The 19,412-nt window shown below is 37.9% G+C and overlaps 1 protein-coding gene and 4 non-coding genes across 5 annotated transcripts in view; all 5 read left to right on the plus strand.

The window, feature by feature from the left end:
• The window catches only part of LOC137243612 (ecdysone receptor-like), a 641,164-nt gene that overhangs the window by 18,571 nt on the left and 603,181 nt on the right, over positions 1-19,412 (plus strand). The gene's annotated exons all lie outside the window — the stretch shown is intronic.
• On the plus strand, positions 7,927-8,000 carry TRNAM-CAU (transfer RNA methionine (anticodon CAU)). Its single transcript has one exon. It is a non-coding gene; the product is annotated as a tRNA-Met (tRNA).
• On the plus strand, positions 8,431-8,504 carry TRNAI-AAU (transfer RNA isoleucine (anticodon AAU)). The gene has a single exon. It is a non-coding gene; the product is annotated as a tRNA-Ile (tRNA).
• TRNAR-ACG (transfer RNA arginine (anticodon ACG)) lies at positions 10,241-10,313 on the plus strand. Its single transcript has one exon. It is a non-coding gene; the product is annotated as a tRNA-Arg (tRNA).
• Positions 15,237-15,310, plus strand: TRNAN-GUU (transfer RNA asparagine (anticodon GUU)). Its single transcript has one exon. It is a non-coding gene; the product is annotated as a tRNA-Asn (tRNA).

A 19,412-nucleotide genomic window follows, 5' to 3' on the forward strand; every position in this document is an offset into this window, starting at 1 on the left:
ACTACTTGTCATCTCAATTATGTTTGAAATTGTTTTTGGAATTTATTTGGAAAATATTCCTCTTAAATTTCTATATGCTACATATACCAGCGGTGCACTCGAGCGCCTAGCGCAGCTTCGTGATTTGGGCGTAGTAATCGCGTTTGAAATGTTACTATATGAAAGCAGTTTGTCAGAATTCGCTATAGTTGCAAATTCTGCCAGTTCCATGCATCACTGTCAAACAACTACATGCATATGTACGTACATTGTAGTTACTTCCACTTCAAGGCGAATTCAGTACAGGTGGTGTTATCCCATCAGCTGATTGCTTCTTCTTGATAATTTTCCATACAAAGCCTTGTACAACAAAATGTCAGTTAATCGAAATCTATGAAAATTTTCTTTTGACTTGACATTCATCTGCACGGCGAATTGATTGAATTGGCTTTGCCACCACCTGGTATAGATTCGCCTTGCTTTCACTTTCAATCGAAACTCTTGCTGTATTGCACTCATTTTGAAAACAATACAATCAATGCCACTGTCAAAGGGTTAACGGTGTCAACATGTGTTCCATCAAAAGGCGTCGACAAAAATGCATACAAACGGATGCCAACGATTCGAATGCCGTTAGACGTTGTTGAATTGAATTTTCCAATCGAATGGCATTTTTGCTGTCAATGTCAGTGAGTCAAATAATTTTGAAAGCAATGTGAGTTTTTGTTTATTGTTTGAATGTACTGCAGGGGGACTGAACTAACACACAGCGGGTTAAGGGACTTAAAATATTCTCGCGGTAAGGCATGTATGTCGTAGGTTATGTTAGATTCAACTGGCCGTTCAATAAAGATCTCACATAGACTGAATGTGTCCGTAGTGTTAGCAGAATTTGTTTGATATACAAACAGAAAATCCCAATTTGGTGCAGGACTTTTATTACAGAACGACTCCGTCGTCTTGGCAAATACTAGAAGTTTTCTAGGACTAAGCTTAACTGCTGCCCCGATATCTAGCAAATTTGCCACCCCTAGTAGCTGAAGCCTTGACCTTGCAGTAGACGAACACAGAACGTGCCCAAACGCTACTTTCTGCAGCTCTACGAGGCTTCACTTATAAACATGTGGCACCAGACGGCAGTGTCTAGTCCCATCTGCCCATGTTGAGTTTTAACTCTTCTCTCTTTAGAGATGTGAGCAACTTTGTGAGTCTAATATCGTGATTTTAGAAATTTCGAAGCCCCGCGCTTCTGTCCACGCCTTTCCTGCTTGATGGATCATATTCAACTACTGTTTCATGTTTATTTCTAATTCTCTTACCCCATACCTCGTTCAATTATTGTTCACCAATTGAACTACGTAATGTAGTTACATAGTTATATAATTTTTACTTGACCTTGTAATTAAAAATCGCGACCCTGCAGATAATTTTACTTAAGTATTTGAACTTCCGTATTAACTCAATTAAAAGATTCAGCTGTTTTGTTCCTTAGACCAGTACTTTCCAAAATCTAAAAATAACACACTCCAACTAAAATTCCATTCAGAGAATGGTCCCTTCTCAAAATAAAGGATGACGAGCCGGACCCGTGCGTATCTTGCGCAAGAAATATAAAAGTCTATCAATCAAACATCTATAAAGTTACATGCGCTTGCGCTGCCATCTGGCGGATGTTAGCAACTGCCGGTAATGCAGTGTTAGGTTGAACTGCCCGGTCCATGAGGACCTCACATAGACTGAATAAGTCCGTCGTGTAAATATTCACAACAGTGCCATAGTACAAATAGATTTCTTTGTGTACTCACAATCGTTTATTTTTAACACTCATGTGTTAAAATATAGCTAAATAAAAGCACTACGACTAATAATGCCCAAAGCTCGCTAATAGCACGAATCCCCATCTTTACAACCAAAACTTTATTTATAGATTTGGGTTCCAAAAAAGAGCGAAAAAGGGACCTTTACGTGAAAACAGCAATTAGAAATAATATAGAAGATATGCTGCAATAAGCCGAAATAGAATTACAAAACGCCTTACTTGCTTACTTCCAGCTGAGAACAAAAATGAAAACGAATGCTTAAAGAAATGGAAAGAAGGCTTTTATTTAAAAAACAGACTATCTTTGTCAAAAGATAATAAACGTAAGCCCAAAACACAAGAACAAAAAACTTAAAATCAAAGGAATGTTTTCACAATTGGCGCACACCAAGCTAAACAATTCCAAATCATATTTTAAAACCCAAATCTGAAAGGAAAAAAATAGTAGATGATGCATAAATGTAAAATAAAGGAACTAAAGTAACCACAAAAAACTAAAACCCAAAAATAACAGACTACATAGTAGCCAAATATTATAACAATAGTCATAGACGATAGATGTAGTAGGAAGCTCAACACAAAACTGAGGACTAGAAGAAAAAAAACAATAGCAATGAAAGCTAAGAAAGATGCTGTTGAGATGCAATGACAAAGAAGGCTAAGATGATTGGAATAAAACTACAAAAGCTACTTTTGTTTAGTTAAACGAATACAACCAAACATAATTTTTTTTTTTTTTTGCAAAAGACAAAGATTTGACAAACAAGTATCATCACACAATTAGACTGAACAAGTAGGGTTGCATTTGGGATAAGAATGCATTTTAAAGCTCGAGAGTCCTCAAGCTGTGGCAATTTGTAAGAGAAAACAACTAAGGATGGGGCTGAACCAACAATCTTATCCCATTCGTAATATCTAAATAATCGACTGTATAAGATATGAAGTATATAGTGAACAGATGAAAACCCCTAAGCGATTTTTAATATAAATAAAAAAAAGGTAGGTACTTTGTGTGAGGATGTAAAGTTTCACGTTTTTTGTGGTCTGCATGAAATAGCTATGACCATGAATAACTTATCTCAACAATATACGACTTAAACGTAAGTATTTGATGAAATTTGAAGCTTCTAGCTGTTAAAATGTTAAAATGGTGCAGAAATTGCGAAAAGTTTCTTATCTGAACAATCGGTTGTAGGGGACATATGTTATATGTATATACGACCAATCTCTTCGAATTTTTCAGACAACAATATATGCTACATACCAGAGCATGTGGTGAAATTTCAAGGTTCTAGCTGTTAAAATGGGGCAGAAATTACGAAAAGTTTTTATCTGAACAATCGCTTATATGGGATACATACCATATATACTACCGATCTCTATGATTTTTTTCAGACAACAATATATGCTATATACGTAAGCATTTGATATAAAATTAAGCCTCTACACATGAAAGAAATGGTGCTAGTAAAATCAACAAATCGGTTCTGTTGTACTTGACTTAACGGAGATTCGGTGAAATTGATCGAATTATGGTTAATTCGACCGAGTTCTTTGTCAAGTGAACAAATTAGTTTAGTCATTTCAACAGAAGAGAAATTGTCGCTCTTAAGTTAACAAAATTAACAGATTCCCAATCAATCTAACTGATTTTTTTGCTAACACTACTGATCTCACTGGTCATTTCAGCAGGGATCAACAGTCAATACATGAGCAAATTTCAAAGAGAATTTTACGCTCACTGCGCTATCTACTTTGTACTTATGTATGCTGTGTACTATATGTATGCACATATTTACGTATGTATATGGCGGCCACCGTGGTGTGATGGTAGCGTGCTCCGCCTACCACACCGAAGACCCTGGGTTCACACCCCGGGCAGAGCAACATGAAAATTGAGAAATAAGGTTTTTAAATTAGAAGAAAATCTTCTAAGCGGGGTCGCTCCTCGCCACTGTTCGGCAAGCACTCCCAGTGTATTTCTGCCATGAAAAGATCTCAGTGAAAACTCATCTGCCTTGCAAATGCCGCAACATAGGTACTTTCGTACAAAGCTGTCGCAACAACTTTTTTTGTTCATTTGACTACTAAAACGGTCAATTACGAATCAACGATTTGTGCGCAGTTGATTCAACATCTTGTTGCGATGGATACAAATTGACAGAAATTTCGGTTGAATTGACCCGTATTTCGGTTGATTTTACCAGTCTTTTTCTTTCAGTGTAGCTGTTAAAATGGGGCAGTAATTACGAAAAGCTTCTTATCTGAACAATCGGTTGTGGGGGATATATGCTATATATACGACCGATCTCATCCATTTTTTCTGACAACAATATGTGCAATATACGAAAGCATATGGGGAAGTTTGAAACTTAAATCTGATAAATTGAGGAAGATATGGCAAAAATCTTCTTTTCTGAAAAATCGGTTGTGTGGAGGATATATGCTATAGTGGTCCGATCCGGCCGGTTCCGAAAAATGTCTAATCGGACACCTAAATATACCCGCTCACCAAATTTTATCAAGATATTGAGGTACTAGTTTGCATAAAGACAGACGGACATGGCTAAATCAACTCAACTCTTCATCTTGATCATTTGGGCATACTTATTGGTGGGTATGTCTCTTTTCCTTTAAGGACTTACAATTTTGAGATTCGTGACAAAATTAATATACCATTTTATTTTCATGAAAGGTATTAAAAAGGGATGATAAAAAAAAATTTACTACGCTCAGAAAAAAACAAAGCTTTAATGAGGAAACCACTAAATATTTTTTCTATAACTCAAGAACATTATCAATAGACTGAATCAAGTTTTTATTAATAAATGTCTACGCCGAATCCTGAAAATTCGATGGCCGGAAATAATTTCAAATGACAGCTTATGGTCTAGAACAAATCAACCTAAGGATGCCACAGAAATAACCAAGCGTAAATGGGCGTGGATTGGTCACACTCTCAGAAGACCTCCAGTAAATATCGCCAGACAAGCATTGTGAATGAATCCACAAGGAAACCGACGAACTGGCGCACCTGCGAAAACTTGGCGCAGAACTGTGGATAAAGAACTCGAAGACGCAGGATACACGTGGAATGATATCACAATAATTGCTCCTAACAGAATAAGATTTAAGTGGGTGGTCGAGGCCCTATGCTCCAATAGGAGTTGGGGAAGATTATGATGATGATGATGATGAATCAATTTTAGTCTACACAAGGTGTTATCAAAGCGACTTCAGCCGTGCAGAACAATGTGAAGTCAAAAGAAAATTAGCATTGATTTCGATGACATCTTGTTGTACCAAGGCGTTGCATGGAATATATCAAGAAGAAGGAATCAGGTGACACAAACTTGTACTGAATTCACCTCAGACTGAATGAACCCTTCTTATTTTGCATACAACTAAAAATTAGATTTAGTAAAATTTCATATTTGTTTTCGACAACTCACAAATTTAACAAGTGATTGAATATTTTCCTTAACATTTATTGTATCGCCCTTATATTCATAGCATTTCGCCCCTAGGGGAAGTTGGTCTTAACATGACATGGTCATAGAATTTTGAACTCTGTGATTTTCTGTCCGTGCCCCATCGAGTACTCTATTTAAAATGCTGTCGTCAGGCACTGAACTATGTTAAAAGTTTAAAGAATCCAGATCATAGGGACGTAAAGTTAGATAGAACTGGCCGGTCCATGAGGATCTCACTTAGACTGAATGAGTCCGTAGTGTTAACGGAAGTTTGTTTAACGACCAAACCTGAAAAACCCTATCAAAAACCAGGAACTGTGCTATAAAATAGCTCGTTCCTTTTGGCAAATACTAGAAGTTTTCTAGGACCTATGTCACTTGATGCTTCTAGAACTGGCAGCTGTATCTCTCCTAATAGCTGGAGTCATAGCCTGGCGCAGGACACGAGCACAAAACGTGCTCGAACGCTTCCTGCTTCAACCCACACTGCCTACATCTGCTATCATTGACCACGTCTAATTTAAAGACATCTGACACCAGAAGGAATTTTTCCGTCAGAATACCCCTCAGGAGTCTACAGTCCTATCTTTTTAATTATAGCAGTAACATTGTTAATCTAAGGTTGTAAGACCTGCAAATAATCTTCAACACCTTGCAGCCCCTCGCTTGTGCCAACGTCTTTTCGGCTTGGTCAATCATGTGCACCTCTCGTCTTCTCTTAATCTCGCTTAATCTAATTGGGACGTCTACGGAGCAAGCTTCGAGAGATGCGCCTTTTTAGCTAGTTCAGTCGCTTTTTCATTCCCATATGCCTTGGGACCCAATATAGATGTATCTTCTCCCTGTCCCGCTTCTTTTTAGAGGTTTCTTACACTCTAACAAACGTGTAGATGCTGTGTGATATACGAGGTTTTTGCCTCAATTGCTGCTTGGCTGTTGATATAAAAGTTAACGCTGCTGCAGTTTAAGCTACTTTTTTCAGTGTTTCTACTGCTTTGGTTATGGCTACTACTTCTGCCTGGAAAACGCTACAATTATCTGGCAGCTTGTATGGTCTCTTTATTTCTAGATCAGCACAGTATATAACAGACCCCACTCCTTCCACAACTTTGGAATCATCGGTATACACATGCATCGCCTCGTCCGATATTTGGGCATCCTTGCGCCAATCATCCACCTCTATTGTGGTTCTAAGAGACCCTTCGAAATACAGATACATAATTAGGTATTCTGTTTGCTCTGTAATTGATGATGCTATTTTACTATGGCCGTATGTTCTGCGCTCAAGCTGCCCCGAGCACTGCACCTCGTTGCGGTTGTTAACGCTATGTTCTTTTCCACCAGGTTTACAGGTGAAATGTGCAGAATGGCATATAGTGCAGCCGTCGGGGTTGTTCTTGGGGCTCCCGTAATACTAAGTGTTGATAGCCTGCATACCCCCTCTAATTTTTTGAGGTAGGTTCTATTTTGCGTGGCCGTCCAACAAATAAGGACTCCATAGTAGAGGATAGGTTTTACAATCGCTGTAAAACTCAATGACAGAGAGAGGGCGATAACCCCACATACACCCAGTATTATTTTACATACGTAAAGTGTCGTCGAGGCCTCCTTCACTCTCTACTCCACGTTGAGCTTCCACGGCAACTTACTGTCTAGAATGATATTTTTTGCAAGATTACTCCTGCAGGGTCACCCCTTGTTGTTGTTGTTGTTGTAGCGATAAGGTTTGGGGAGTGTTATCGATGTGATGGTCCTTTGCCGGATACAGATCCGGTACGCTCCGGTACCACAGCACCATTAAGGTGCTAGCCCGACCATCTCGCGAACGATTTATGTGGCCACATTAAACCTTCAGGCCATCACCTCCCTCCCCACCCCTAAGTTCCATGAGGAGATTGGGGTCGCCAGAGCCTCGTATGCTAGTGAAACAGGATTCGCAGCGGATAGGTGAGCTTGACAATTAGGTTTGGATAAGCTATATATTGCGCTGGCAACCTGAAGGGTTGCGCTACACACACCATGAATCTGGTATTTTAGTCGCCTCTTACGACAGGCATACCTACCGCGGGTATATTCTTACCCCCTTATCCGCTGGGGGTCACCCCTCCTAGCTTAGGGCTGGTCCAATTTGAATTCTTGTACCTCTTAGTAAACAAGATCATATCCGTCTTCTCTGCATTGGCTGTCAACCTGTTCGTTCCGAAGGGTGTTTCAGATTTTCTTTCATATTTGAAAAACTATTCCACTTTGTTTGGAGGAATATCTTAAACACTTTTGGGGAAAAAGAAATTTATATACCTATCAATGAGAAAAAATTAATTAGGCTACAGAACTGAATCCTCAAAAACATAGCGCTTAATCAATAACATTTTGTGGGTTGTGTTGTGCATTTTTTCCCCAGTGAAAAAGAAAGAAAAATACCAGCTACTGCCAAAAAGGACCAAAATTTAAAGAAAGGACCAGCGGACGAAGAAGAAGTGTTAGAAAGGAACAATTTTGGTCAAAATGAAGTAAAGTGGCAACCCTGATACCTCATATATATGTAGACAAAAAAAAACTTTGAAATTAAGCTAAAATTTTTAACAGTTGAAACAAGATGCTGTGTTATCCTGAATATAAATATCAATGTCTGCAAAATCTATATCCTTGCCAATTGTCCGGTTAGCTCAGTCGGTAGAGCATGAGACTCATGATCTCAGGGTCGTGGGTTCGAGCCCCACACTTGGACGGAAACAAGTATTTTAATTATTTTTTTTAATTCAAATAGATTAAATAAAAAGTATTTTAATTTGCTTGCTATTAAAAATTGTCCATTAAACAATTTGTTAAAAAAAATTCAAAAGGAGAAAACTGGTTTTGGCAGTCCTTCGCGCCAATACAATTGCCACAAAATTAAATTAATTTCAAGTACATATAAGCTTTGTGTCAAACATTTTTTTCCACTTTCTTTTTAAGATATGGTTACAAATTGGTTAAGTAAAGTCGACTATTATTCAGAGGTCTGCAATCTTATACATTAGGCCACTTTTGGTTTCTAATCTGTGAAATGTCAAACCTCATTATTGTGGAAATCAATATACATTTGAGCTTATTTGTTTATCCTATGCTTAGTTCAAAAGCTCTTGCTACACTAGCGTATTTGTCAATGTTGCAACGTCTGGCCCATTAGCTCAGTTGGTTAGAGCGTCCTGCTAATAACGCGAAGGTCGCGGGTTCGATCCCCTCATGGGCAAGCAGCTGTTTTGTTTTTGCTCATGAATTGTTTATTAACAATTTCACATTGAAACAATTGGTAGCTCCTAAAAGCTTCGCCTTAAGATTAGCTTGGGAATTATTACGAATCACATAACATACTTTTAAGTGCGCAATTATTATTTGTTTTAAATATTTTAGTTAATTAAGTTGTACTGCCCCCAAATTTCAGCCTAATTCTCATACTTATACATAAGTCTTAGGCGGTTATTCCTTATGACCATATGGCATTAAATTTTGCATACCTTTCTCTCTCTCTCTCTATCTGTTTAAGATGGTTTAGGCGTTGGAGTTTTAGCGCTAGCGAAAGCTGGAATTTGGGGCTGATCTCCTGTTGATACTTTTATTTGGATATTAAATACTTGAAGCTCCAAGTAAAAATTACCCCGTACCTCTCCGAAACCGGGGGTGGGATCCATAGAAGCTTTGCGACGAATACCCTTTTGCATTGGCGGCTTCGACGTCGCTCATAAAAAAATTGCTCTGACTGAGTCCGACTACGGTTTGGGATCAAAATTAAGTCCGCGCAAAACATATTTCTACAAATTTATTTATTCCTGCAAAAAAAAGATCATCAAAATTCCAAGAGGCACATGAAAGTGTTCAACTCTTATTGCAAATATCGCCTGAAAGAGCGAACATATTTCTTTTCTGTATTAGCAGTCGACCACTGCTCTAGACTTTTACTCAATAAATGTATAAAGTATTTACGTTCCGAATTATATAAATTAAAAAAAAGCTGGAAAACGAAAAATAAAAAAAAATCCCAAAAATTTCCAATTATTAAAAAAAGGCTTCTAGACAAATCGAATGCTGGGTGTAATATCACCCTATCTCGGCTGCCGTTTCGATAACGGCTCATTTCAGAAAAATTTTTGAATGAGGCTCTATTTCGGAAGTTGTTTCAAAAACGCCATACCTTAGAACACGATTGAAGAATGCACTATCTCAGAATTTCATAAGCGCCCCAGCTAATATCAAAATGTACTGACTGTGAGCTCATATAGGCCACTTTTGAAACAAATTTTGATGCAGGGCGTTCCTCGACCGAATTCTGTGATTGGGCGTTTTTTGAAAACAACTTCTGAACTAGAGCGTAGTTGAAAAGTTTTCTGAGAAAGGGCGTTTTCGAAACAGCAGCCGAGATAGGGTGATGATATTACACTCCTCAGCATGACTATAAAACGGAGCAGATTAGTTCCAAAATATAATTGGAGTTGCAATGGTCAGGTTATCTTGGGACGAACCTCATTATAGTACACCTGTTCTGAGTAATGCTGCCAAATATGCGCATATATTGCCTTTGTATCGAAACTACGGACTACGTGATAGCGGCTGACAATATTTGTCTCAATGTGTCAGTCCGAAATTTTCCATATATTCACACAGGTACATATGTATGTACATAAAAGTTTTTCTACAAAACAAATGAAATTAGAGCATAATAATTACAACTTATTTTTAATAGCAGCTTCCATCAGACACCCTGTATTGTGGGTTGTTTCTTCCGCTTATAAATTCCAAACGGAGTTTTTTTCGCACGATAGGTACCTAGTAGGCTCGTGTTTTTGTTTCTCTCTTTATGGCAAGCAATGATAACTGTATCCTCTATGTCTATTTATATATGTTTAGTTTTTTCGACTCCTTACCTTACTCCTTGTAAAACATCAAACTCATCAATGTATGATATGCATAATATCGCACAGCGGCTAAAATTGGCCCTGTGGCGCAATGGATAACGCGTCTGACTACGGATCAGAAGATTCCAGGTTCGAGTCCTGGCAGGGTCGCTATTGTATTGAATTCAAAGTTTTTTGTTATTTTAATTCACTGTTAGAGCTGCCAGCACTTTTTGAGTCGACAAATAAACAGGCTTATAAAAATTGTGCAGTTAAAAACCAAACAATCAAGTGTGGTGGAGAAATCTTATCACTTAGGAACGTTTAAACCATCCTCAGTTAGTTTCTTATCTGTAAGTTATCGAAATTGTCGTTTTCTCAATGCTAACTGAATCCTCGACTGTCAGTTAACTGCACAGCAAGAGTGTAGATAAATGTGAGATGATTCGTTGGTTTTAATAAACAGAGCTTATAGCACTTTTGTTATACTCAGCGTTATTTGCACACAGAGTATATTAACTTTGATTGGATAACGGTTGTTTGTACAGGTATAAAGGAATCGAGATAGATATGGACTTCCATATGTCAAAATCATCAGTATCGAAAACAAATTTGATTGAGCCATGTTCGTTCGTCCGTTCCGTCCGTCCGTTAACACGATAACTTGAGTAAATATTGAGATATCTGCACCAAATTTGGTACACGAGCTTACGTGTACCCAGAATAGATTGGTATTGAAAATGAGCGAAATCGGATGATAATAACGCCAACTTTATATATATAACATTTTGGAAAACACAAAAAACCTGATTATTTAGTAAATAATACACCTAGATTGTTGAAATTTGACGTGTGTACTGATATTGAGACTCTTGATAAAAATTTGAAAACAATTTTTTTAAATGGGCGTAACACCGCCCACTTGTGATAAAATTAATTTTACAAATATTGTTAATTATATACAAAAAATCGTTAAACCTATCGTAACAAAATTGGAAGAGAGGTTGCCTTTACTATAAAAAATGCTTTGAAGAAAAATTAACGAAGTCGGTTAAGCACCACGCCCATTTTTATATAAAAGATTTTTAAAAGGGTTGTGGACGAATATAATAAGCTATATCATTGCAAAAAAGAGCTTTATATCAATAGTATTTGATTTCCCAAGTGGATTTATAACAATAAATAGGAAAAACTTCAAATTAAAAAAAAAAAATGGGCGTGGCACCGCCCCTTTTATGACTAAGCAATTTTCTATGTTTCGGGAGCCCTAACACGAAGAAAAATCAACGGATCGTAATAAAATTGGGTACACAAATTTTCCCCACAGCAGGAAATATTTCTATAAACAATGGACGAGATCGGTTAAATACCACGCCTACTTTTATATAAAATATGTTTAAAAGGGTCGTAGACGAAAATAATAAGCTATATCTTAGCGAAGACGAGCTTTGTATCAATAGAATTTTACTTTTTAAATTGAGTTATAACATTTAATTGGAAAACACTAAAATGTTTGAAAATGGGTGTGGCACCGCCCCTTTTATGACTAAGCAATTTTCTATGTTTCGGGAGCCATAAAAAAAAAAAAAAAATAAATGTAAGGCGCGATAACCTCCGCAGAGATCTAAGGCCGAGCTTCTCTTCCAATTTGTGTCGTGCTCCTCTTGATTTTTCCCTACAAATTGGCCGGACGGGACCTACATGTTTTATGCCGACTCCGAACGGCATCTGCAAGGCAGATGAGTTTTCACTGAGAGCTTTTCATGGCAGAAATACAATCGGAGCGCTTGCCAGACACTGCCGAGGGGCGACCTCGCTTAGAAAAATTTTCTTCTAATTGAAAAATCTTATTTCTAAAATTTTGATGTTGCTTTGCCCGGGAGTTGAACCCAGGGCATACGGTGTGATAGGCGGAGCACGCTACCATCACACCACGGTGGCCGCCATAACTCGAAGAAAAATTAACATATCGTAATGAAAATTTCCTTGTTAAACACCAAATTTTTCGTCGAGTTATGACCCCAGAAACGTTGGGCAGTACCACGCCCATTTTTCAATATTTGAATTTTTTCCCATTTCTTGTTATAATGGCACATAATACGATTGGTACAAAACTTTTTTTCGCTAAGCTTTAATTTATTATTGTTGCCTACGACCCTTTTTAAAGTCACTTATATCAAAGTGGGCGTGGTCCTTAACCAACCTTATAGATTTTTACTAGAAATATTTCCGGCTATAAGGAAAATATGTGTACCCAATTTTGTTACGATCCGTTGATTTTTCTTCGAGTTATGGCTTCCTAAACATTGAAAATTGCTTAGACACACCCATTTTTTAAATTTTTTCAAATTTTTATCAAGAGTCTCAATATCAGTTTTTCCTATTTATTGTTTTAAATCCACTTGGGAAATGAAATACCATTAATATAAAGCTCTTTTTTGCTAAGATATAGCTTATTTTATTCGTTCACGACCCTTTTAAAAATCTTTTAAATAAAAGTGGGCGTGGTCCTTAACCGAATTCGTTAATTTTTCCTCAAAGCATTCGTTATAGTAAAGGCAACCTCTGCCGAATTTTGTTACGATAGGTTTAACGTTTTTTGATTAATAATATTTGTAAAAGTGGGCGGTGTTACGCCCATTTAAAATTTTGTTTCAAATTTTTATCAACAGTCTCAATATCAGTCCACACGTCAAATTTCAACATTCTAGGTGTATTATTTACTAAATAATCAGGTTTTCCAAAATGTTATATATATAAAAAGTGGGCGTGGTTATCATCCGATTTCGCTCATTTTCAATACCAATCTACTCTGGGTGGAGATAAGCTCGTGTACCATATTTGGTGAAGATATCTCAATATTTACTCAAATTATCGTGTTAACGGACAGACGTACGGACGGACGGACATTGTTCAATACAATTTTTTTTCGATACTGATGATTTTGATATATGGAAGTCTATATCTATCTCGATTCCTTTATACCTGTACAACCAACCGTTATCTAATCAAAGTTATAATACCCTGTGTACAAGGGATATATTTTTACTTGGTTACCCTCAATATGCGAAAAATCTTTCAATAATTAAAAAAGGAAATCAAGTTTTCGCGATTTTTTCAATAACTTATCTATAAAAAAATGAGGCAAAATTATATTTTAATTTTAGAATAAATTTCATAGATCTTAAAGCAACTATAATTACTTACTTCTTTTGTCGTGTTTCTCAGAATCGTCTTTTTCCGTTTCAAACGTGAGAAAGTGCGTTCCGCGATTGATTTCGATACCTACCGGTAAAGTAGCTAATATCCTCAGCAATACGTTGGTATTCGGAAAAAATTCTTCTGGACAATGATCAAGCGCATCCAAAGATTTTCCAGGTTTGATATCGCCTCTACGAATCAAATATCTGTTCCACACTTCTAATCCGGCAAAAACAGCAGGTGGCCCCGCAGCGAGAAATTCCTGGTAAAACATGACTATCTTGATGAATTTATCAGCTACTTCTTAAATTTCATTCAAATCATGCTTAAAAAGAGCCGAAAATCCTTCTAGTATATATTCATGTTAAGTGAATCTTTCTCCAAGAAAGATGCATGATGTAAGAATCTAGGAAAGGATTGAACACTGCTACACGAAAATAATCTTTTGTACTTTGAACTTAAGGATTTGTCCGTTTTCGCGGTTTTCTTTTCTGTTTAATCTCAATGTTAAGAGTTTCAGCAATTTTTTTCGAAACTTTGTAAATTTCACTAAAAGCGTCTTCTTTTGCACAAATCTTTTTTACTTCCTCGCGCAAATCTTTGGCGAAATCCATGGCTGGAACCAAATCCAAATTAACCTTCTGCATTTCGTGACGCAAAGGCAACGAAAATTATATTGATAATATGTAAACATATTAAAAATTCAAAATCTTGCGTCTTTTTCCGAGGATCTCATTTCATTTAGAAAAATCGTTGACGCTCTCATATTTCGAAACCCATCGAGTCAGGTTCAATCTTTTTAAAGATTTCGTTCGTGGAGTTTCGTCAGATTCTTCAATCGTGTTTTCCAAAATGGCTATTCTTTTGGCTGAATGCAAGAAATTCATAACTATCATGACACGATTTTTTTATTTCTAATTTTAGAGTGATATAAATGCTTTAAGACTGAAAGAAGGTTAATGGCAGTTCGTGAAATGAATGCATACACGAATATGTATAAGTAAATTTTTCCAAAAATTATATTTTCAATTTCCCCATGGGGGAAGGGGGATTGATCCCCTTGATCATCCCTTATCCACGCCACTGATGGGTGCTGATTAAAGGGCCCATTACTGATACTTAGCATAGACTTGACTTGATTTGAGAACTGTCACTTACAGTTCTGTTAAATCAACATTGCATGTTACTGATTACTCAAAACTTAACAACACTTAACTTGACTTAAGGCTCCATTACTGATACTTAGCATATACTTGACTTGGCTTGCGAACTGTCACTTACAGTTCTGTTAAATGAACATTGCATGTTACTGATTACTCAAAACTTAACTTGACTTAGAAGTCTGTTGAATTTTGATTTTCTATGTAAGTTCTAAGTGACGTTTACATTTTGAGATGCCATTTGTTTGTTTCCATTTCATTTTGACATTTTGTCATACAAATTGACATTTATTTAAAAATAAATTTCAACGCTGATTATGATGCCAGATTTTATGCGCCAAGTGGAGTATAATCGTGGCTAAGTTGCCAAGTTTACGCCAAGTCAAGTCAAGTCTATGCTAAGTATCATTAATGGGGGCTTTAGAAGTCTGTTGAATTTTGATTTTCTATGTAAGTTTTAAGTGACGTTTACATACATTTTGAGATGCCATTTGTTTGTTTCCATTTCATTTTGACATTTTGTCATACAAGTTGACATTTATTGATTATGATGCCAGATTGTATGCTCTAAGTGGAGTATAATTTTTTATAAGTTGCCAAGTCAAGTCTATGCTAAATATCAGTAATGGGCCCTTAAGTCGCCTGCCTTGTTAAGGGTTAAACGTTCTTTTTCTACTTACCTACATTCGCTTAAACAATGTGAAAACGCGCATTTGGCGCAGAATCGTCATCAGCCTTCGTGGCGCAATTGGCTAGCGCGTTCGGCTGTTAACCGAAAGGTTGGTGGTTCAAGCCCACCCGGGGGCGCAAATAAAATTTTTGTAAGATTTTTTCTTTTTTATAGTAAAAGAAACAAATTTTATTGAAAAATTAAAATGTTTGCCGCAACTTTAATAACTATAATTGTTTTTTGGTACCAAGTCCAAATTTTTTTTTATGCTAGAGCTCAAAATTTTATTCGAGTTTAAACGATTTTTTCCTTTATGTACGTTAAGTTTATTGAACTTCTTGCGTGTTATGTGAGTGACAAAAAAATGTGTAATTAATCTGTTAAACAATTTTTTATTTGCAACGCATTCATCAAATAACAATGACAAGCCGCCACGCATACTCACAAAAAAAAATATCAATTCAAAGAAGCAATTTTTCAAATTCTTTCTGTTTCGCGACGCAGCTTATCTTTAGCTGTGATTGTTGTTGTAAACCAACCATATCACACCAAAAAGCGACCGATAATTAATTTAATTACCCAAAAATGCATTTCTCTTGTCTGGTTTTTAGGCTCATATTCGTAAGTATGTACATTAGAGATATGCGCCGCCGATAAACGCCGCCGCCGATTTTGGTTATTTTTCGTACGCCACCGCCGAATGTCAAAAATGTCGGCGCGGCGGCGGCGGCGTCCGGCGCGTTACTATATTTTCTCGTTTAAGACTGTTTAGGCCATTTATTTTTCATGTCGAAAATTGGTCGGATATGGTCGAAAGTGTATCAACGGATGCGCATCACTGCCAGTTATAAGAAACTAATTGCGAAATTTAACTCCTTCTAACTGGTCAAAAGTTATTTAAAAACAAGTAAGGAAGGCTAAGTTCGGGTGTAACCGAACATAACATACTCAGTTGAGAGCTATGGAGACAAAATAAGGAAAATCAATCTGGGGTAACCCTGGAATGTGGTTGTATAACATGTGTATCAAATGAAAGGTATTAAAGAGTATTTTAAGAGAGAGTAGGCCATAGTTCTATGGATGAACGCCATTTAGGGATATCGCCATAAAGGTGGACCAGGGCTGACTCTAGAATTTGTTTGTACGATATGGGTATCAAATGAAAGGTGGTAAGGAGTATTTTAAAAGGGAGTAATCCTTAGTTCTATAGGTGGACGCCTTTTCGAGATATCGCCATAAAGGTGGACCAAGGGTGACTCTAGAATGTTTGTACGATATGGGTATCAAACGAAAGGTGTTAAATAAATAAAAACGAAAGGTGTTACTGAGCATTTTAAGAGGGAGTGGGCATTAGGTCTATAGGTGGACGCCTTTTCGAGATATCGCCATTAGGGTGGGCCAGGGTGACTCTAGAATGTGTTTGTACGATATGGGTATCAAATGAAAGGTGGTAATGAGTATTTTAAAAGGGAGTAATCCTTAGTTCTATAGGTGGACGCCTTTTCGAGATATCGCCATTAGGGTGGGCCAGGTGTGACTCTAGAATGTGTTTGTACGATATGGGTATCAAATGAAAGGTGGTAATGAGTATTTTAAAAGGGAGTAATCCTTAGTTCTATAGGTGGACGCCTTTTCGAGATATCGCCATTAGGGTGGGCCAGGGTGACTCTAGAATGTGTTTGTACGATATGGGTATCAAATGAAAGGTGGTAATGAGTATTTTAAAAGGGAGTAATCCTTAGTTCTATAGGTGGACGCCTTTTCGAGATATCGCCATAAAGGTGGACCAAGGGTGACTCTAGAATGTTTGTACGGTATGGGTATCAAACGAAAGGTGTTACTGAGCATTTTAAGAGGGAGTGGGAATTAGGTCTATAGGTGGACGCCTTTTCGAGATATCGCCATTAGGGTGGGCCAGGGGTGACTCTAGAATGTGTTTGTACGATATGGGTATCAAATGAAAGGTGGTAAGGAGTATTTTAAAAGGGAGTAATCCTTAGTTCTATAGGTGGACGCCTTTTCGAGATATCGCCATAAAGGTGGACCAAGGGTGACTCTAGAATGTTTGTACGATATGGGTATCAAACGAAAGGTGTTACTGAGCATTTTAAGAGGGAGTGGGCATTAGGTCTATAGGTGGACGCCTTTTCGAGATATCGCCATTAGGGTGGGCCAGGGTGACTCTAGAATGTGTTTGTACGATATGGGTATCAAATGAAAGGTGGTAATGAGTATTTTAAAAGGGAGTAATCCTTAGTTCTATAGGTGGACGCCTTTTCGAGATATCGCCATAAAGGTGGACCAAGGGTGACTCTAGAATGTTTGTACGGTATGGGTATCAAACGAAAGGTGTTACTGAGCATTTTAAGAGGGAGTGGGCATTAGGTCTATAGGTGGACGCCTTTTCGAGATATCGCCATTAGGGTGGACCAGGGTGACTCTAGAATGTGTTTGTACGATATGGGTATCAAATGAGAGGTGGTAATGAGTATTTTAAAAGGGAGTAATCCTTAGTTCTATAGGTGGACGCCTTTTCGAGATATCGCCATTAGGGTGGGCCAGGTGTGACTCTAGAATGTTTGTACGATATGGGAATCAAACGAAAGGTGTTACTGAGCATTTTAAAAAGGAGTGGGCATTAGGTCTATAGGTGGACGCCTTTTCGAGATATCGCCATTAGGGTGGGACAGGGGTGACTCTAGAATGTTTGTACGATATGGGTATCAAACGAAAGGTGTTACTGAGCATTTTAAGAGGGAGTGGACATTAGGTCTATAGGTGAACGCCTTTTCGAGATATCGCCATTAGGGTGGGCCAGGGGTGACTCTAGAATGTTTGTACGATATGGGTATCAAATGAAAGGTGTTACTGAGCATTTTAAGAGGGAGTGGGCATTAGGTCTATAGGTGGACGCCTTTTCGAGATATCGCCATTAGGGTGGGCCAGGGTGACTCTAGAATGTGTTTGTACGATATGGGTATCAAATGAAAGGTGGTAATGAGTTTTTTAAAAGGGAATAATCCTTAGTTCTATAGGTGGACGCCTTTTCGAAATATCGCCATTAGGGTGGGCCAGGTGTGACTCTAGAATGTTTGTACGATATGGGTATCAAACGAAAGGTGTTACTGAGCATTTTAAGAGGGGGTGGGCATTAGGTCTATAGGTGGACGCCTTTTCGAGATATCGCCATTAGGGTGGGCCAGGGTGACTCTAGAATGTGTTTGTACGATATGGGTATCAAATGAAAGGTGGTAATGAGTTTTTTAAAAGGGAATAATCCTTAGTTCTATAGGTGAACGCCTTTTCGAGATATCGCCATTAGGGTGGGCCAGGGGTGACTCTAGAATGTTTGTACGATATGGGTATCAAATGAAAGGTGTTACTGAGCATTTTAAGAGGGAGTGGGCATTAGGTCTATAGGTGGACGCCTTTTCGAGATATCGCCATTAGGGTGGGCCAGGGTGACTCTAGAATGTGTTTGTACGATATGGGTATCAAATGAAAGGTGGTAATGAGTTTTTTAAAAGGGAATAATCCTTAGTTCTATAGGTGGACGCCTTTTCGAAATATCGCCACTAGGGTGGGCCAGGTGTGACTCTAGAATGTTTGTACGATATGGGTATCAAACGAAAGGTGTTACTGAGCATTTTAATAGGGAGTGGGCATTAGGTCTATAGGTGGACGCCTTTTCGAGATATCGCCATTAGGGTGGGCCAGGGGTGACTCTAGAATGTTTGTACGATATGGGTATCAAACGAAAGGTGTTACTGAGCATTTTAAGAGGGAGCGGACACTAGGTCTATAGGTGGACGCCTTTTCGAGATATCGCCATTAGGGTGGGCCAGGGGTGACTCTAGAATGTTTGTACGATATGGGTATCAAACGAAAGGTGTTACTGAGCATTTTAAGAGGGAGTGGGCATTAGGTCTATAGGTGGACGCCTTTTCGAGATATCGCCATTAGGGTGGGACAGGGGTGACTCTGGTATGTGTTTGTACGATATGGATATCAAATTAAAGGTATTAATGAGGGTTTTAAAAGCGAGTGGCCATTAGATGTATATGTGAAGGCGTTCTCGCGATATCGACCAAAATGTGGACCAGGTGATCCAGAAAATCATCTGTCGGGTACTGCTAATTTATTTATATATGCAATACCACTAACAGTATTCCTGCCAAGATTCCAAGGGCTGTTGATTTCGCCTTGTAGAACTTTTTCATTTTCTTCTACTTAATATGG

The sequence above is a fragment of the Eurosta solidaginis genome, chromosome 3, assembly GCF_040869045.1.
Source record: "Eurosta solidaginis isolate ZX-2024a chromosome 3, ASM4086904v1, whole genome shotgun sequence".
NCBI lineage: Eukaryota > Metazoa > Arthropoda > Insecta > Diptera > Tephritidae > Eurosta > Eurosta solidaginis.